This window comes from Podarcis raffonei, chromosome 7, assembly GCF_027172205.1.
Source record: "Podarcis raffonei isolate rPodRaf1 chromosome 7, rPodRaf1.pri, whole genome shotgun sequence".
NCBI lineage: Eukaryota > Metazoa > Chordata > Lepidosauria > Squamata > Lacertidae > Podarcis > Podarcis raffonei.
Genome location: NC_070608.1, coordinates 85349432 through 85365792, shown reverse-complemented (window position 1 = coordinate 85365792; position 16361 = coordinate 85349432). Strand labels below are relative to the sequence as shown.

At 42.1% G+C, this 16361-nt stretch overlaps 1 protein-coding gene across 5 annotated transcripts in view; it reads left to right on the top strand.

Moving 5' to 3' along the window:
* ENOX1 (ecto-NOX disulfide-thiol exchanger 1) overlaps nt 1-16361 on the top strand; it is a 280653-nt gene that overhangs the window by 63053 nt on the left and 201239 nt on the right. For 4 of the 5 annotated variants that reach the window (XM_053397289.1, XM_053397288.1, XM_053397287.1 and 1 more), the window contains exon 2: nt 14081-14184. The exons of the other annotated variant lie outside the window; for it this stretch is intronic. The gene's annotated coding sequence lies outside the window, so the exon portion shown is untranslated. The remainder of the gene's footprint in view (nt 1-14080; nt 14185-16361) is intronic. 5 annotated transcript variants of the gene reach the window in all.

Sequence of the window (16361 nt, the reverse complement as noted above, 5' to 3'; positions counted from 1 at the left end):
GAAATCAGGGACCTTGTGACAACGGCCCAAATATGCTTAGGTTCTTTTTGTGTGTTGGGTGTTGAGGTTTTGCTTTTCTGGAGTTGCTGTTACATAAACACTGGTGACTTGTTCCTGCCCTTTGGTTTTCATTTTCCTGCTGTTGCAAGGGATTGTAACACCCTTGCAAATATGTCTGCAAAATCTCCTGGCCTGCCTACCACACATATCAGTGTGAGTCATTTGACAACAGGCTGAAAGGAGAAAAAGAGTCTAATTTATTCCCGTTTATCGTAACTTCCATGCCTGACCATCTAGAAGCAATTGATAAGCCAAGGGTGAGTGTGTTTATTATTCACACTAGGGAAAGCACAAATGATTTTTTCTTGCCTCAAACTTGATGCTTGGTTTTATAATATATTTCTGCCCTCCTTACTGACTCTTGCACCATAATATTTAATTCTGCATATGCCACTTCTTCCAGGAATTAAGGCTACAAGTACTTTTCTCTCTTGATAATCAGCCATAAAACAGAGTTAAACAGCATGTCTGAAAAGTAACACTGTAGTTTGCAGAGAATTGTAGCTCTGTGATGTCAACACCCTTAACAAACTACAGTTCCCATGATCTTTTGGGGGAAGCCATGACTGTTAACATGGCATAAGAGTACTTTACATGTACAATGTGGATGTGATCCAGTGCTCTGTGGCCCCTAGCCAAGGTCTTTTTTCCTACTACTGTGTGTTTATACTAAATATTGCATTATATGTCTCCTGACACACACAGAGAGATATCTATTAGATAACACCTTCCAGGAAAAATATGTCAAAGTTACTGCTTGGTGACAGTAATACAGCCATTTTGCATTTTTGAAGCAAGAAATTTCCCTCAAAATTTTAAGGTAGTCATACTGGTGGAATTTATTCTCCAACCTCCTGAAGTATTGAAACTTCTATCAGAGCTTTCTTACGGAATTGCAGTTACAGCATTTCATTTATCTTCGCCTACTAAGTTTACTCTGGGAGATGTTAACAAGTGTGGTTCACAACATAAAAATACACAAAAGTACATAATAAAACAAAAACCAACACAGATTCACAACATTTATCTGTTGAAATTGTACTCGGTTCAATCTTCCTATCTAATGTGTCCACTTGTTGCAGTGGGGGGACTTTTGTTAAATTTGGCTCACATACCATTAGTGTAGCCCAGTTTGTAGAATTCAGAGGCAGCAAGAAAAAGGAAGTAGAATGGCTGTTCCCACTGAAGAATAGTTTGTTTCAGGTGTGCAGTCAGGTAGACCAGGGGTCAGCAAACTTACCACGCTACGGGCCGGTGTCTCCAGCAGCAATCGCACGGCGGGCCGGAGGGCGGGGGAGCACATGCCCATACGTGTAAGCACACGCTATTTCTGGTGCACTTCCGGGTCGGAGGAGCACTGGAAATAGCTTGTGCGCATGTGCGCAGGCCTCCTCCGACCCGGATGTGCATAACGCTTGTGCATGCGCACAAGCTATTTCCGGTGCTCCTCTGACCCAGAAGTGGGCAGCCACGCAGCGCAGCGTCGGTAAGAGCGGGTGGCGGCAGCAGGCGGCGGGGGTCGCCACGGACCGGATAAACGAGTCCCTCAGGCCTTAGTTTGGAGACCTCTGAGGTAGACCATTGGAGGTTAAAGCTGCAACACCTACAGACATTCCTAGTTTTTCCAGAAAGAGGTCTGCATAACCTGAAAGCATTAAAATGTAAATGACTGAAATTTCCCAGTATAAGATGGAAGGGCACACAACCCACCAGTATGTTTTCCTCTTCGGCCTCAATAAAATGAGCAACTCTTGCTTCTTTCAGTGAAGCTGAGGCATGAGACGTTCCTGGAGAATTGTCTGCAAGCATCTCCCCAAGTTAACTCAGACATCTGGAGGTGAATTTAGGCCAACTTACAAACCCATGTGGAAAACATCTGCTGCGCTTTCTCTCTTGGCAACTGTTTATGCCATTGTCTCTTGCTCTGAAAAGTCTTGGCTGTGCCTGCACCATATATTTAAGGCACACGACTTCCCCTAAGGAATTCTAGGAGCTGTGGATTGTATTCTTTGAGAAGGGTAAGCTGTCAAGAGGTATAGAGGCAGCACCCTCCTGTCTTTCATGCAGATTTTGATGACATACTGTCAGGGAACTGCCATCGGAAGAACAGGAGGTGAAAGGGCTCACAGAGGTTGGGAGAGACTTATCAGCTGAGGAGGGAACCAGCAGGGGGAGAGAAGGAGCTCCAAGGGAAAGTGAGTCGGAGGGATGGCTCAGAGACACTTCCAGCGAAAACAGTGGGGAGGTTTCAGGACCTCCTATAGGGACACCCACTCCTCGCCGGAAACTGTCGCGCTGAGAGTCCAGAAGGCGCGTTTCCGTTAAGGAGTTTTTATGCTGGAAGAAATTCCGTAAACGCCCACTGTCGGATTCTACCAGCGACTGACGGAGCCATGCTTAAGGAGCTCCGTTACAGACAGAGGTTTGTGGACTTAGCCAAACTCTGAGGGACTAGGAATTTCACGCACAAGCAGCTCATCATCTCATCACACATACATACACTGCATTGATTTCCTTAAATATTCTATATTACAGTAATGTACCATAAAATATGTATTAATGCAATGATCTTTTCTTTGCAAATAAAAGTCAGCCTTTTCTTTAGAAATAAAACAACAACTAAGGGCAGAGAACAGCTTCTACATGTTCACTTCCTGCCTGTGACTGTAGTGAAATGCTTATAATCTTCCCTTCTAGGAGACTAAAATACTGGTTCACTCTTTTGTGTAATGAAATTATCTTGAGAAAACCAACAAGCTTTATTTCAGAAACAAATTGGATTGCTGTATCTCTATAGATTTCCTCCTAAGTCTGTTCCTTACTGAAGTGGTCCCAGGCATTTTCTATAATCTAGCAATTTGCATACATTCATTAAGCTAAGTGACGGGGGCATTTGAAGAGGTTTTTGTTTGGTGCCTTACTGCATCTTTCTGCCAAGCAGTGTTTAAAGGATGTGGCCTTCAATTTGCCAGCATTTATTTTAAAAGTCCAGTAGAGGCGCTTGATAGTTGAACATTAGAGAACTGGCGCAGCATAGTGGACTAAGAGACGGAGCTATGCATTAGAAAGCTCTTGGTCTGCATCGGACCTCTGCATGTTCCGGCTAGACGGCTTATGGCAAGCTGCTTATTTATCCTCAGACTCCAAACTTCACTTTGGAGATAGTAAGGTGAAGGTAAAGGTACCCCTGACCATTAGGTTCAGTCGTGACCGACTCTGGGGTTGCGGCGCTCATCTTGCTTTATTGGCCGAGGGAGCAGGCGTACAGCTTCCGGGTCATGTGGCCAGCATGACTAAGCCGCTACTGGTGAACCAGAACAGCGCACGGAAACGCCGTTTACCTTCCCACTGGAGTGGTACCTATTTATCTACTTCACTTTGACGTGCTTTCGAACTGCTAGGTTGGCAGGAGCAGGGACCAAGCAACGGGAGCTCACCCTGTTGCGGGGATTCGAACCACCGACCTTCAGATCGGCAGGTCCTAGGCTCTGTGGTTTAACTAACAGCGCCACCCGCGTCCCTTTTGGAGATAATACTCACCTTCTATACATGGTTTTATGAAGCATTTGGAGCACTGGAAAGCACGATGCAAATAGAGCTTTTAGAAATATTTGTTTAGAAATGGAGAAGAACATTAAGTCTCAGCCGGTTTCATGCCTAGCTGGCATGCCAACCACCTAGTTGTTTGCTCACAACGGGAGACCTCCTGGCAGCTGCATCCAGTTCAAGTGGCCTCGTTCTTCCACAGACTCTTTGGTTGAAACACTTCTTCACCCAGCATATAGTTCAACTGGAATTTGCTACCATACAAGGCAGTGATGTCCCTCAACTTGAGTGGCTTTAAAAGAGCCTTGGACAAATTCATGGAGGATGCTGTTGCTGGAAGTGTGCTTCTGAATACCACAGGAGCTTTTGCACTCGGGTCCTGCTTTTGAGCTTTCCATAGGTATCTGGTTGGCCACTGTGAGAACAAGATGTTGAGTGAGATGGGCACCAGCCTGCTCCATCGGGCTCTTCCTGTTATGTACTGAAGTTCTCACCCTGGGCCAGCAGGGGGATACTGTAGATAGCTATGCAGATAAGGGATTGAAAGTGACGTTCAGTGATTGGATAGTTTTAGAAAGTTGTTACAGTAAAGTTGTACTGGAGCTCTATATAAGCAGGCTGGCTGAACCCTTCAGTTCAGTTCTGTCCTGGCCTGTGAATAAACAAGAGCTGTTTGAAGAATCGCTGTGTCGTCTGATATCAGTCTCAGTCAGTTTTATTGCACATAGCCAAAGGCTGCCGCAATGTACACAGAATTATTTGACAATTAAAAGAAAATATACTGAATTGATAAAAAAAGACTTAAAACATTTATATTATTAAAACATTATGTACTCTAAACAAAGCTATAAAAATACCCCAATGTACAAATAAAAACATTAAACTATAAAATTCATAAGCTAAAATCATCACATGGTCACTAATGTTAAAAACAATATCAATTAATACAGTGTGCAATTTATACTCAGAGTGTGGTGACAAAGATAGAGCATAGCCTGAGGTAGATAGATAGGATCAAATAAATTCATCACCTTTACAGTTAATGGCTACCTTGGCTATATAATTTGCTCTCATTTTCCTAGCAGCAGTTGCAAAAAGTGCTACCCGCCAGGTCACATACTTATCTGTGTCTGCAAGGAGATATAAAATCATGTCAAGGGGGTTCTGGCCAGGGGACCCTGTGTCGTCTGATATGTTCACCCACAACATAACACTCACATTGGTTGTAGCTAGCATGGCCAGCTGAATCCCCAAAGTGCTTCCAATTTGGCCCATGATAAAGTTTTCCCCACTTTCAGCAATGCAGTGATTTTCTAGTGGTCTTAATGACCCAGGGTTTATAAAGCTGCTTGCAGAATAAAACCAATTAATACTTAACAAAATGGTTTGTTTTTTATTCCTACTCGTATCTCACTCTATCCCCAGGGCTCAGAGTGATTAGCATGGACAAACATGTTTCCCCATGTTCAAAGATGAGGCCGTGGACTCTGCAGAAGTCGGGTGGGGGAGACAATTTCTTCTGCATTAACTCTACTTTCCCAGAGGACTCAGCACAAGAAAAGCCCATCTGACCGCCATGTCCCCAGCTTGAGAAAGCCATGCTGCCATCATGTTTCCACACCCTCGTGTTCCCACTGGAACCCTTTTCAAGGCTTGTGTGTGTGGACCATGCTGAATAGTAATCTAAAATCAATCTAATACCCTTGTGCCCTGAATCTTCAGCATATCTGAGATGTATCTGAGATGCTGCCTGCAAGCTAAAGAGGAGGGATTGACCTGAGAAATAGGCATGAAAAGACATGTTTGTGCTGGGGGAAAAATCTGGCCAGCCTAACTATTATTGCTACTATTATTATTTTATTATTTCCCGCCCTTCACCTTAAGGACCCAGGTCAAGTTACAAGATGGCAAGCAATTTAAAACAACTAGCAACAATAAAAAAATAAGATAGGCCCTAAAAACATGCACATTGAGTGTCAAAAGCCACTTAAGAGACTGTTGTAGTTAAGGGGTATATAAATTGCTTAAATAAATCCTTGGTGAATTGAGGAGTGTCAATGAACAAAGGGCAAAGGTTTGTGGCTCCCAGTGAGGGACTCCATTGATTCTCAGAAACCAAATAGCTACCGCACGGCTGAGCTTTTCTGTAGGCAAATGCCTTTCTGCTTTTCATGTTTACTTCAATGGAATTCTCTTTGTAGTCCTTATATTTCTCATCTGTGAAGTTCTGTCACTGTGGGGATTCTATAAAAGGTGCCACAAGGTATTCTGTCGTTTTTGTTTCTCTCTGTGACAGTTTCTGAATGTTGATCTGAATTCAACATTAAACCTGGGGAAATGGTAAGCAGGCATATGGGTTTTATCATCATTGAAGTACAGTCTCAGATTTGTGTTCGCAGTGACTGAGCATAGAAGTATAAACTGGGGAGGAAGATAATTTGTAAGCACAGCACCACTGAATGTCTGGTAGCTCCTGGAATGTTTTCTAGCCTTGGTAGCTCTAAGGAAGTGTCCCATCCCCCCCAAATTAGATCAAGATTTGTGGAGCCTTGGGGGTCAAATAACTTTTCACTCATGCCTACATGCACCATTTTGCACTCAACCACTGCAGATATGGACTGTACGCACATAAAAAAAATAAGTTGGAATTGGCATGCCCAGTTCTATAGCTAGGATCAGACCAGAGGGGCATTTTTTCCTGATTGCCCCCACCCAGTGTCACAGAAGCTGAGTGAAGAGGGTAAAAAATGGGAAACAATTATTTCAGATACTTTTGGCTTTGGCAGGTTAACCCTGTCCACCATTTGACCTTATCCCGTATTTGAAGAATCTTGTCTCTTTCCATCATTGTCAGGTGGCTGGTGGGGCAGAGAACATTGACAATATGGCGCAGTGGAGGAGGCCCAGAGTGAAACTGCTCTGTATAGATCCTCTAAGGCACTGTATTTTTCACATACTCTAGGGTGGTGTTATAATAGAGGGCAGCTTGAATTTTGGTCCACAAAACAGGCACAATTTTAAATGTGTAGTTTTCTATCCTTTATTCAAAAGCAACATTTCATTCCCTCTTTTAATAACTTTTCAGTTGTCTTTGCGAAAGGCTGGAATGTTGTTATATTATTGGGTGGTAAAGCTAAATGAATAACTACAGGGAGCTTTGTGCAGGACATATGTGAGGTGATTTGGTTCAAATCCAGATTTGGATTTGGTGCTTGGTAAATCAGCCCCCACCCCAGATCTGAGGTGCTTCATAGGTTGGCTCAATTCCTCTCATCAGTCTGAGCCCATGTCTTCCTCCATCCATTCATTTCCTTTCCTTTTGACAGAAGTGGATGAAATTTGTAGGCATGTTAGAACCTCTAGAATAGATATAGCCTGTTCAATTACCAGCAAATAGATCCAGGATGTTTGTGCTCAACACATTTAAATTAATTTTTTAAAAAAGAGAAGCCTCTCTAACATTTTGGGGCAGAATTAGATGAAATTTGTGGGCATGAATTGTGGGAAATTTCAGAAAGATGCCTGTAGTGGTTTTCCCACATGGATCATCATTATAGTTTTTGGGATCTGCTCAATTGCACCCTTTCATTACTGGGAAATTAAACTTTAGCTTTAACTCTTGTTTTATTTTGACAAAAATGGATGAAATTTGCAGGATAGCTGCAGTGTTTCTTCTGCAAGCTTTTTAGGGTGCTTAAACAAAGGTTCACTTTCAGACAAATTTCCCACAAAACAATGTAGGAGCACCTGGGGCTATTTGTCTGAAAGTAGCATGAGAGAAGGTACCCTTAGGTATGCAGTCAAATAGCTCCAGGGGCTTGGAAGTTTCTAGGAAACTTGACCTGTCAGTCACAATAGAGATTTCACATTGACCTCTACCCACCCTGTCCTGGTATCTTCCTTAGGCTTAAAGGAGACCAAGTATTTTGCTCTTTGAAAACTGTCCCTGTCCTCAAAGCACTGGGATTGGTACGTGCTGGTAAAACCATCCCTTCTGGTTACAAGCTAGACCTGTCAGTCACAAAAGAGGCCCCTCCCACTCCTGATCCTCCTTAAGGCAGAGTTGTACATTTTGAGTTGGCAAACTTCTTACATCTCCACATTTCCTAGCCTTAACAGTTAAACTGAGAAACATCATTTCACTATTCACATAGGCTTGTCTAAAGCTTTTTTTATTTCAAAAGAAAAAGTCGGGATCACCGGGGCTGCAAAGTGCTCGGGGGTTTCTGCCACAACACATACCTGGCCTGTACAGATTAGCCCCATTTTGTAGAAGTCCCAAATCTTCCCAAGGCGCCCCACCTTTGTTCATTATTTAGGATTCATATCAATCTTTTGCACACCTAATATGTAGCAAATAAGGAAGAAGAGATGTTGCAGACCGGCTTGGATTGAGTAGGCTCAGTGGGCTCAATGGACTTACCCAAGTGTAATGGAGTGTGTGAATGTCCCCGCCACTATTTGTACTTGATGTACAACATGTTCTGCTGTAAGAAAGGATGAAGCGCAAGGAGAGATTATCCAGTCTTTTTAATTCAAAAAGGATTTTAGGATCTAAGTAGCTTCCCCTCTCCCCACTTAGATCTAAAGAACAGGTGGATTTGATCACATTCATTTGATCTCTAGGAGCTTAAAAGGGCCAAGAGTTTAGGAGGAATGGATTATTTGTAAGAAAAGACTAGAGTCAACCAGACGAAATCTGAGATTAGGTTTGTTCGTCTTTAATAATATCATTTATATTTCACCTTTCATCTTGCTCTCAGAGATCATTGGAGTAGGAATGTATCTGGTTTTTTTAAATGGGAAAATAAGTGGAATAGAGAACTTATCAGGAAAGGTAGTTAGCTTCAGTCATTCTTAGATTCAGCTACTAGCTGTCCCCTGTTTGGCACCTCAAAAAACTGAAGTTGGATTGTCATGTTTTCCTCCTCAGGCAGTCCCAAATCAAGGGATGTAGCTATTGTTGTTTTTTTGGGGGGGGGGGGGAGAGCCTATTTATTTTGAATTACCAATTTATTTTGAGGAGGATCTATAGGAAATATGAAACTTACGTTGGCATCATTGAACTACCTAAATCTGGATCAGTTTTCTTTCCTCACCTCCCAGATTTGTTTAACAACATCATTCTGGGCAAAGACAATCACAGAGATCTTGCCCAAAACTCACCTTGTGGTTATCCCAGATCCAAATAAGAGCCTGGAATCTCAGGATGACGTTAGTGTTAGGTTAATTTGTAGCTTGTTGACTTGACTCAACCCAAAGAGTTCCTTATCACCCTGGAGAAATGTGGTCAGAATACTGCCTGTCCATTTCCTACCAGGGGCAGAGACTTTTTGTTACTGAAAGCTTAAAATCTGGACCATTTCATGCCCTAAAAGGATGCATGTGCCTGAAATCTCAGCAAAATCTGATTATTTGGGGGAGCGCTGAATTGTCAGAGTGTCCAGATAGTTCCTATTCCCAAACGTTTGGCAGAAGATTTGTAACAGAGTTTGAGCAGAACAATTGAACCCTATGGGCTACCGTACATCCTCTGGAGGATTGGGAAAAGGGATGTGTTGTACAAAAGATAACAATCATGAATGCATTTCTTTTCTAAGCTTTAAAAATATGTTTTTAGCAAATTTCCAGACATTTGAAAGCCACTGGCTTTATGCAGTGGCTGAACTGATGTGAAGCTATATGTGGGTGGATTTCGTGGGGACAGGTTTATTTAAATTCAGAAAATAAGATACTTTCCATCATCTCAGCATTGTCAGCCAGGTAAAAATTAACTCAATTATTTATCAGTCATATATCTGCTAATGAGTCCTGACAGTCTAAATTGACTCTCTGTCAGGAACTCTGTCGCCAACTATTTTGTAATACCAGCAATTACCCCAGAAGGACGTAGTCACTTTAGTCTTTATAAATGTAAAGCAAATGCTTTTTTATTTTTGTAATGCTTTCAATTCTAGGCTGCTATCAATTTAATTACATTTAATTAGTTTGACAATAAAGAGCCACTGTCTTAATTCCCCAGCCTGGTTCTTGAAATTCTATTCCTAAGAGAAATGGCTCAGGCTGCTGATTAACAGCTGAATAGGTTTTTGCGTGGGATAGTGGATGTGGAGCCCACTCTTCATGGCTGCCATCTCATTGTTCCACAACTAACATAACAAAAGCAAAAGTCTCTGTATTCTTGCGTCCCGCACGCACTACACATTTTCTCCAAAAGCTATTGATTACTAGTGTGAGATGGGCACTTTGCAATATGCTAAATTTGAAGGTAGTGATGTATGGAAGTGAAAGCTGGACCATAAAGAAGGCTGACCGCCGAAAAATTGATGCTTTTGAATTATGGTGCTGGAGGAGACTCTTGATAGTCCCATGGACTGCAAGAAGATCAAACGTCTCCATTCTGAAGGAAATCAGCCCTGAGTGCTCACTGGAATGACGGATCCTGAAGCTGAGGCTCCAGTACTTTGGCCACCTCATGAGAAGAGAAGACTCCCTGGAAAAGACCCTGATGTGGGGAAAGATGGAGGGCACAAGGAGAAGGGGATGACAGAGGACGAGATGGTTGGACAGTGATCTTGAAGCTATTAGCATGAGTTTGACCAAACTGCGGGAGGCAGTGGAGGACAGGAGTGCCTGGCGTGCTCTGGTCCATGGGGTCACGAAGAGTCGGACACGACTAAACGACGAAACAACAAAACAACATAATCAATAAAAGAGTTTAAACTAAAATAATGTTCTAAAATCATGCCGAAAAACTAGGATACAGGGAAAGGGGGCGGGGGATAGCTTGCTGAATAAGACAAGAACAGAGCTAAGGCTCTAGTCCCATGGAAGGAAGGTAACCAGAAGGGCAAAATGGTCAGGCACGAGGCCAGTCCAGACGTTTGGCTGTAGGGGGTGAAAGTGGTACCCAAAGGAAAAGGGAAGCCAACAAGAGCCACTTACTCTAGGACGAGAAGGTGAGGTGGTCAGAAGAAGAAGAAGGGAGTTTGTAGAGCTTTGTAAAAGTTCCAAGAATCAGAAGAAAAGAGGAAATGGCGAGGATAAATGTTTCATTTTGACAATGAGTTGCTGTGGATAGTGAGGGAAGGAGAATGTGAGATTTGGGACTGAGGCGCCCAAGGAAGAAGAGAAGACCATTGCGTGGGGAAGAGAGAGAAGTGGTCTCCTCAGGAAATGGGGACATGACTGAGCTTAACAGCAAACGCTAGGGGAAAGGGAGAAGAAAAAGTGGGGATTTGGCCAGTTGATGGACTTGCCAGAGAGGGGAGATTTAATAATACAACCAGTGAATGGTAGAATTGGAAGGGACTAACCACCTGTAATGCAGGAATCTCTACTAAAGCATCCGTGACAGATGGCCACCCATCCTTTGCAAAAAAAACCCTCAAATGAAGGAGAGTCCATCGCCTACTGAAGTTGTCCATTCTACTGTTGACCATCAGGAAGTTCTCATGATGTTTAGTCAGAATCCCTTTCTTGTAACTTGAAGCCATGGGTTCAGGTCCTACCCTCCAGAGCAGGAGAAAACAAGCTTTCTCCATCTTCCACATGGCAGCTCTTTAGATATTTGAAGATGGCTATCATATATCCTCTCTTCCAGGCTAAACATACCCAACTCCCCCAACTGTTCCTCTGTGGCTTGGTTTCCAGACCCATGATCATCTTGGTTGCCCAGTTTTCCTTTTCTGTGAGGTCAGAGAGAGAGGAAAGAGTGATATTTTAGGTGATCATATTTTGGCTTAACGTTTCCAGAAAGGAGTCTAATGCTCTTTTGTTTACTTTAAATTTACAAATGATAATGGAAGATAGCATAGATTTGATGGGTATTAGTAAGAGGGTATATTAATTATAATTGATCCTCTACAGAGCCATGTGGCGGGGTGAGGGGTTAGCACAAGGAAAAAATGGCCAGCACCTGTTTTATTAAAACACAGGACTTATACATAAAGAGCCCCAGTAGCAGAGTTAAAATCCCTTTTGTTAGGCAGATTTACTGAAGCATTGGAGTTAGTTTTTAAATCTTCTTTTGATAACGTTCCAGTTCCTGAAGGCAGCTGGCTGCCTTTCCCCCTTTTTCAATAAAACAGACCACAGGCTGCAAGGTTAGTTTAAAACGCTTTACTCACAGTTATTAGGTTTCTGACTTACATTTTCCTTAATAGCAGTGATAAGAAATGTATGTAAATGTCCTTGTTAAAAATGTAGCAAAAGCTGCCTCTAAAACATATCTAAAGCAGAGAAAGCTATGTTAAGGCATGTCTGCTCTGTTCCAATGTTGCTTCAGAGAGATTGGAGGGACCAAGAAAAAGTCCCACTTCTTCCCCAAAGTTGAGTGTGACCTAGGCGAGTGTTCTCCTGAAATTTACAGCTCTGTAGTCCTTAACCCCTTCATTTACTAACTAGCAGAAGCATGCATTGTTTGTTTGCCAGGCAATCTTCTACAAGATTCACGTTGAAGGAGACAGTAAGCAATGGATTCACCAGGAGCGATTGCAACTCAACTTGTTTGGAGATGCCTGTGTGGACTCTTGTAGCGGGAGGGGTAGCTGAGATTTTATTATGATTTTATATGTCCAATTTTTTTATTCAGGGTCTCTGGGGAGAGTCACAACAAAGGACTTATGCAGAGGTAAACAAAAGTATAAACTCAACCACCTTAATGATAGGCACATAAATACAGTCATACCTCAGGTTGAATGTGCTTCAGGTTGAGCGCTTTCGGGTTGCGCTCCACAGCAACCCGGAAGTAACGAAGCGCGTTACTTCTGGGTTTCACTGCTTGTGCATGTGCAGACGCTCAAAATGATGTCACACGCATGTGCAGAAGCTGCAAAACACGACCCATGCATGCGCAGACGCGCCGTCGCATCTTACGTTCCATTCGGGATGCGAATGGGGCTGCGGAACAGATCCCGTTCGCATCCCGAGGTACCACTGTATGTGCATAGCAGCTGGAGGCCGAGGAGAGGACAGAGGGTGAAGAACTGAGAGCTGGGCCTTTTCCTATCCTCTGGAACACCTGGGAAACTCAACAAACCTGCTTACCTGGGTGTAGAGAGGACAGCTGAGTGGGACATAGTGGGGGGGGGGCAGCCTGAGGAAGGACCACCCACCTTGGGCCTGCCCATAGAAGGCAAGTTTCCAGGAACTCTTGTCGTTGTGAGACTTTTGTGGGTGAGCTGAGAGCTTGTTTGGACCCTGGTGGCTGAGAGGGAAGGTGTGTCAGAAGGAAAATGAATTGAGATTGGGATAGAGATAGGCAATTTTGTTTTACTGTAACATTTTTATATGTAACTATATTTTTTAAATATTTTACTTAAGTTGTTGGTTGTTTCTTCAGCTTTTTGTACACTGCTTGGGGAGATATTTTTAAAATATATTAAGCAGTATAGAAATTAAGCAATCAAAAATAATCAATCAATATATAAGGGGTTTACATAAGTGACCCAAAGAACTAAACCGGGGCACTGTCAGTGCAAAGCCAGTCCCAGCAGAATCTCTCCGCTGGCTCACTCTCAACACTAGCAGGTCTCCCTGAACCTTGATCTTGCTGTCAGCTGCAGAGAGAAAATTGTCTCTGTTCATTCACCTCAGCTCTACAGCAGTCTTCTCAAAATGGCTGCCTGTGCCAAAAGCTCTGTAAAAATAATAATAATGGAAATTTTCAGACCCCTTATATCAGAATGCCCCTGTGAAGTTTGCATCAAAAACTGGGCTTGATTTTGGGCCACTGCATATTGGACATAATTTCCAAGAATCTGATAATTTCCATATTAGTTTATGGTGAGGAAGGTAGCATCATAATAATACAAAAAAGGGAGTTAGTCACTTTAGGCGAATATTGCACATGCCAAAGAGAAAGTATCTTGCAGTGGCAGTAGGAGTTAATTTCATTCTCATCACGAGAGTACTCAGAGGGAATAGCGCCTTGCCTTAGCTCCTGTGTTATTTCCAATAAATATGGAAATAATGTCTCAGTACTTCAACCTGTTTGGAGATCTCATGGGAAATATCACAAGATTACGTGATGAGTTTGAAATTAATCCATGGAACACACTCTAGTCCTGTTTCTATGTTTGCTTGCCGGGGACAGTAAATACCTTTGTCCAAACTTGGCATTGCACTTTGCCTACAATAAGGGTATTTATTTACATAAATAATGGAAAAGTAGAAGATGTAGCTTTACAAAATCAAAGGACAACATCACATGGCAGTGTCCTGGTTTTATTTCTCTACTTAGGTAGCTTTGTTACTACATTGGCCAGCCTTTGTTTTTAAAGAGCTATTCCTGATTTGTTGGTTATTTCTAAGGTTGTGTGTATGTGTGTTTCACGACAAATGAATAAGAACTATAGGAGAAAAGAGAGAGAGAGAGGTTTTTGTATGAATAAATGCTTCCAGGAGGTGATGGTATCTGTTCCTGTGTTGTTTCTGGTCTCACTTTTCTTAAGAAATGTTCTTTTTATTTCAGGTTTCACTGAAATCTTGGGTGGTTTCTCTTGCTGAATACAAAAATATATCTTGCTGAAAGTAACTGGCTGAGAAATATCTTCACCTTAGAGCCAGCATTGAAAAGTAAGTGGTCAGAATTATTCCTTCCAGTGATGGCATTTAATATATTCGTACTGTTGCTGTTGTCACCAGCATTGTGAAGTGTGTATCTGTTTCAAAGCACAGTAGTTATGCCCTTTTGAGTAAATGGCTCTATGTTGTTTGACAGAAAAATGAGGTATAAGTTTTTACAACCATCACCACCACTCCCACCCCACCAAAAACATTTTTGCTTGCTTACAGGAGGCCTTGCTCAAGGTCATGGCACTGGACACCAGTCAGGCTGGCAAAAATTAACCCCTCCCTCTCCCCTTTATGTTCGGAGGACTGTGGAAAGCTTGGTTCATTTGTTCATGTTGGGTGAGAATGCCCTTATGTTACGAACTTTTGGGATAGAGTATTCTCCATGATATCTGCAACTGCAGGCCAACCCCTTTCACCAAATCCTGCCTTCGCCCAACTATCTTTGGACATAGACTTAGTCTCCACCTTGTGCCCCAATGAACTAGTAGGCTTCCTGCTGACCGCAGCACAATTAGCGATTGCTCAACAATGGAAGAACTAGACTGAAATACCCTTGAAGGTATGGGAAAATAGATAAACTAACAGGAAGGATTCGAAACCGGCGAGACCAGAAATTCACGGAAGACTGGAGTAAATTTACGGACTATTTGAAAAGTAATTGTGAAGAACAGACGACGTTTGTAGGGTTGCAAGAAGTTTTGTGAAGAGTATTATTAGAAGTATTGTAAAAATGGACAAGGGGGAGGATGATTTGTTAAGAGATGTAAAGGCAATATAAAGTTAAGAAATGCATAAGAAGTGGTTAAAACGGTGGATCATCAGAGGTGCTGATGGAAGTCTTAAAAGATTGTATAAGTGATAAGGTTTGTGGTACATTTTGTAATTTATATGTTCAAATTAATAAAAAATATTATAAAAAAAGAAGGTATGGGAAAATAATATCTGGGTTACAGCAATGTCTGAGCATCTCATCAGAGACAGGAGGGCAATTGAAAGGCATAACGAATAGGGACACCTTCCAAGAAACGTGGACCCAATTTTTTATTATCTTAATGGCCAAAATCAAGACCTTCTTATCCCAAGTGCTCAATATTCTCAATGGAGGGGTTACTTAAAGTAATACGTTTGAATGCTGAATGTGTATGTCCAGAGACAATGGATAAAACAAACACTGCTGGATAAGTGTTGTATTTGTGTAAAAACCAGGACAAAATTGTTTAACCACCACCACCTCTTAATGGAAGATGCACATTGTGAAAAATGGTTTTGAACAACTACATAATGTTTCCAGGGTTTTAGTATCTTATGGTTGAAATAGCCAGAAAAGTAGAAAAAAATGTGGCTGGTTTTGAGTGAATTCTTTGCCGCAGAACGGCTTGCAGTCGTGGTTTTGCTCAGTTCCCTCTTCTTGTGTATTCTAATTTGTCCTCCCAAGCATTTTTATGCCAGGCTGCCTTGTATGTTCATCTCAACAACAATAGCATTTTGGAGTGAAAAGGGAACCGTGCTTGTTTCCCCATTATAGCAAAAAGATTAAAGGAAAATCTATGCATATTCTCCCCAATCAAATTTGAGTCTTCTGTCTGTAGGAAACAGACATTCTGTTACAAATGGGGTAAAACCATGTTGAATTGCACAGATAAAAACATCTCTGCAAAAAATGGATCTTGTGAATAAGGTTGCAGTTCTCCTAGTTCAGCTTCATGTGCTATATGTGGTTGTCTCCCATACTTTTGCAAACAGAAGATTATTTAGAGCAGAAAGAAACCCAAAAGTGAATGAAAAGGCAGGGATTGACGGCCTCTTTGGAAAGCCTGCAAGAACAGGTTATTTTTAGTTGTTGACAGCTTTCAGATGCCTTTAGGGTGCTGTAGGGAAGAGGAAGACCAAATGTGCCAAGGAGCCATGGATCTATGTTGCAGAGAAACAGATTTAGGGTGGCAGCGAGAAAATACTGCATGTTAAAATGAAAACAGAATGTACTATGCAAGGTTGCAAATGGGAATGGCACATTTTATTTTTAGTAATTAAAAAACTTAAGATTTTGTTTTCTGATTAGTTTTAGTGAATAATGAAAACTAGCATATGTTTTTAAATAAAGGGGCTGCACAGAACTATAGTTCAGTAGTGGGGGCAGCACTTGGGTCTGGCTGCGCATGTTGGTCAGCTCTTATTCA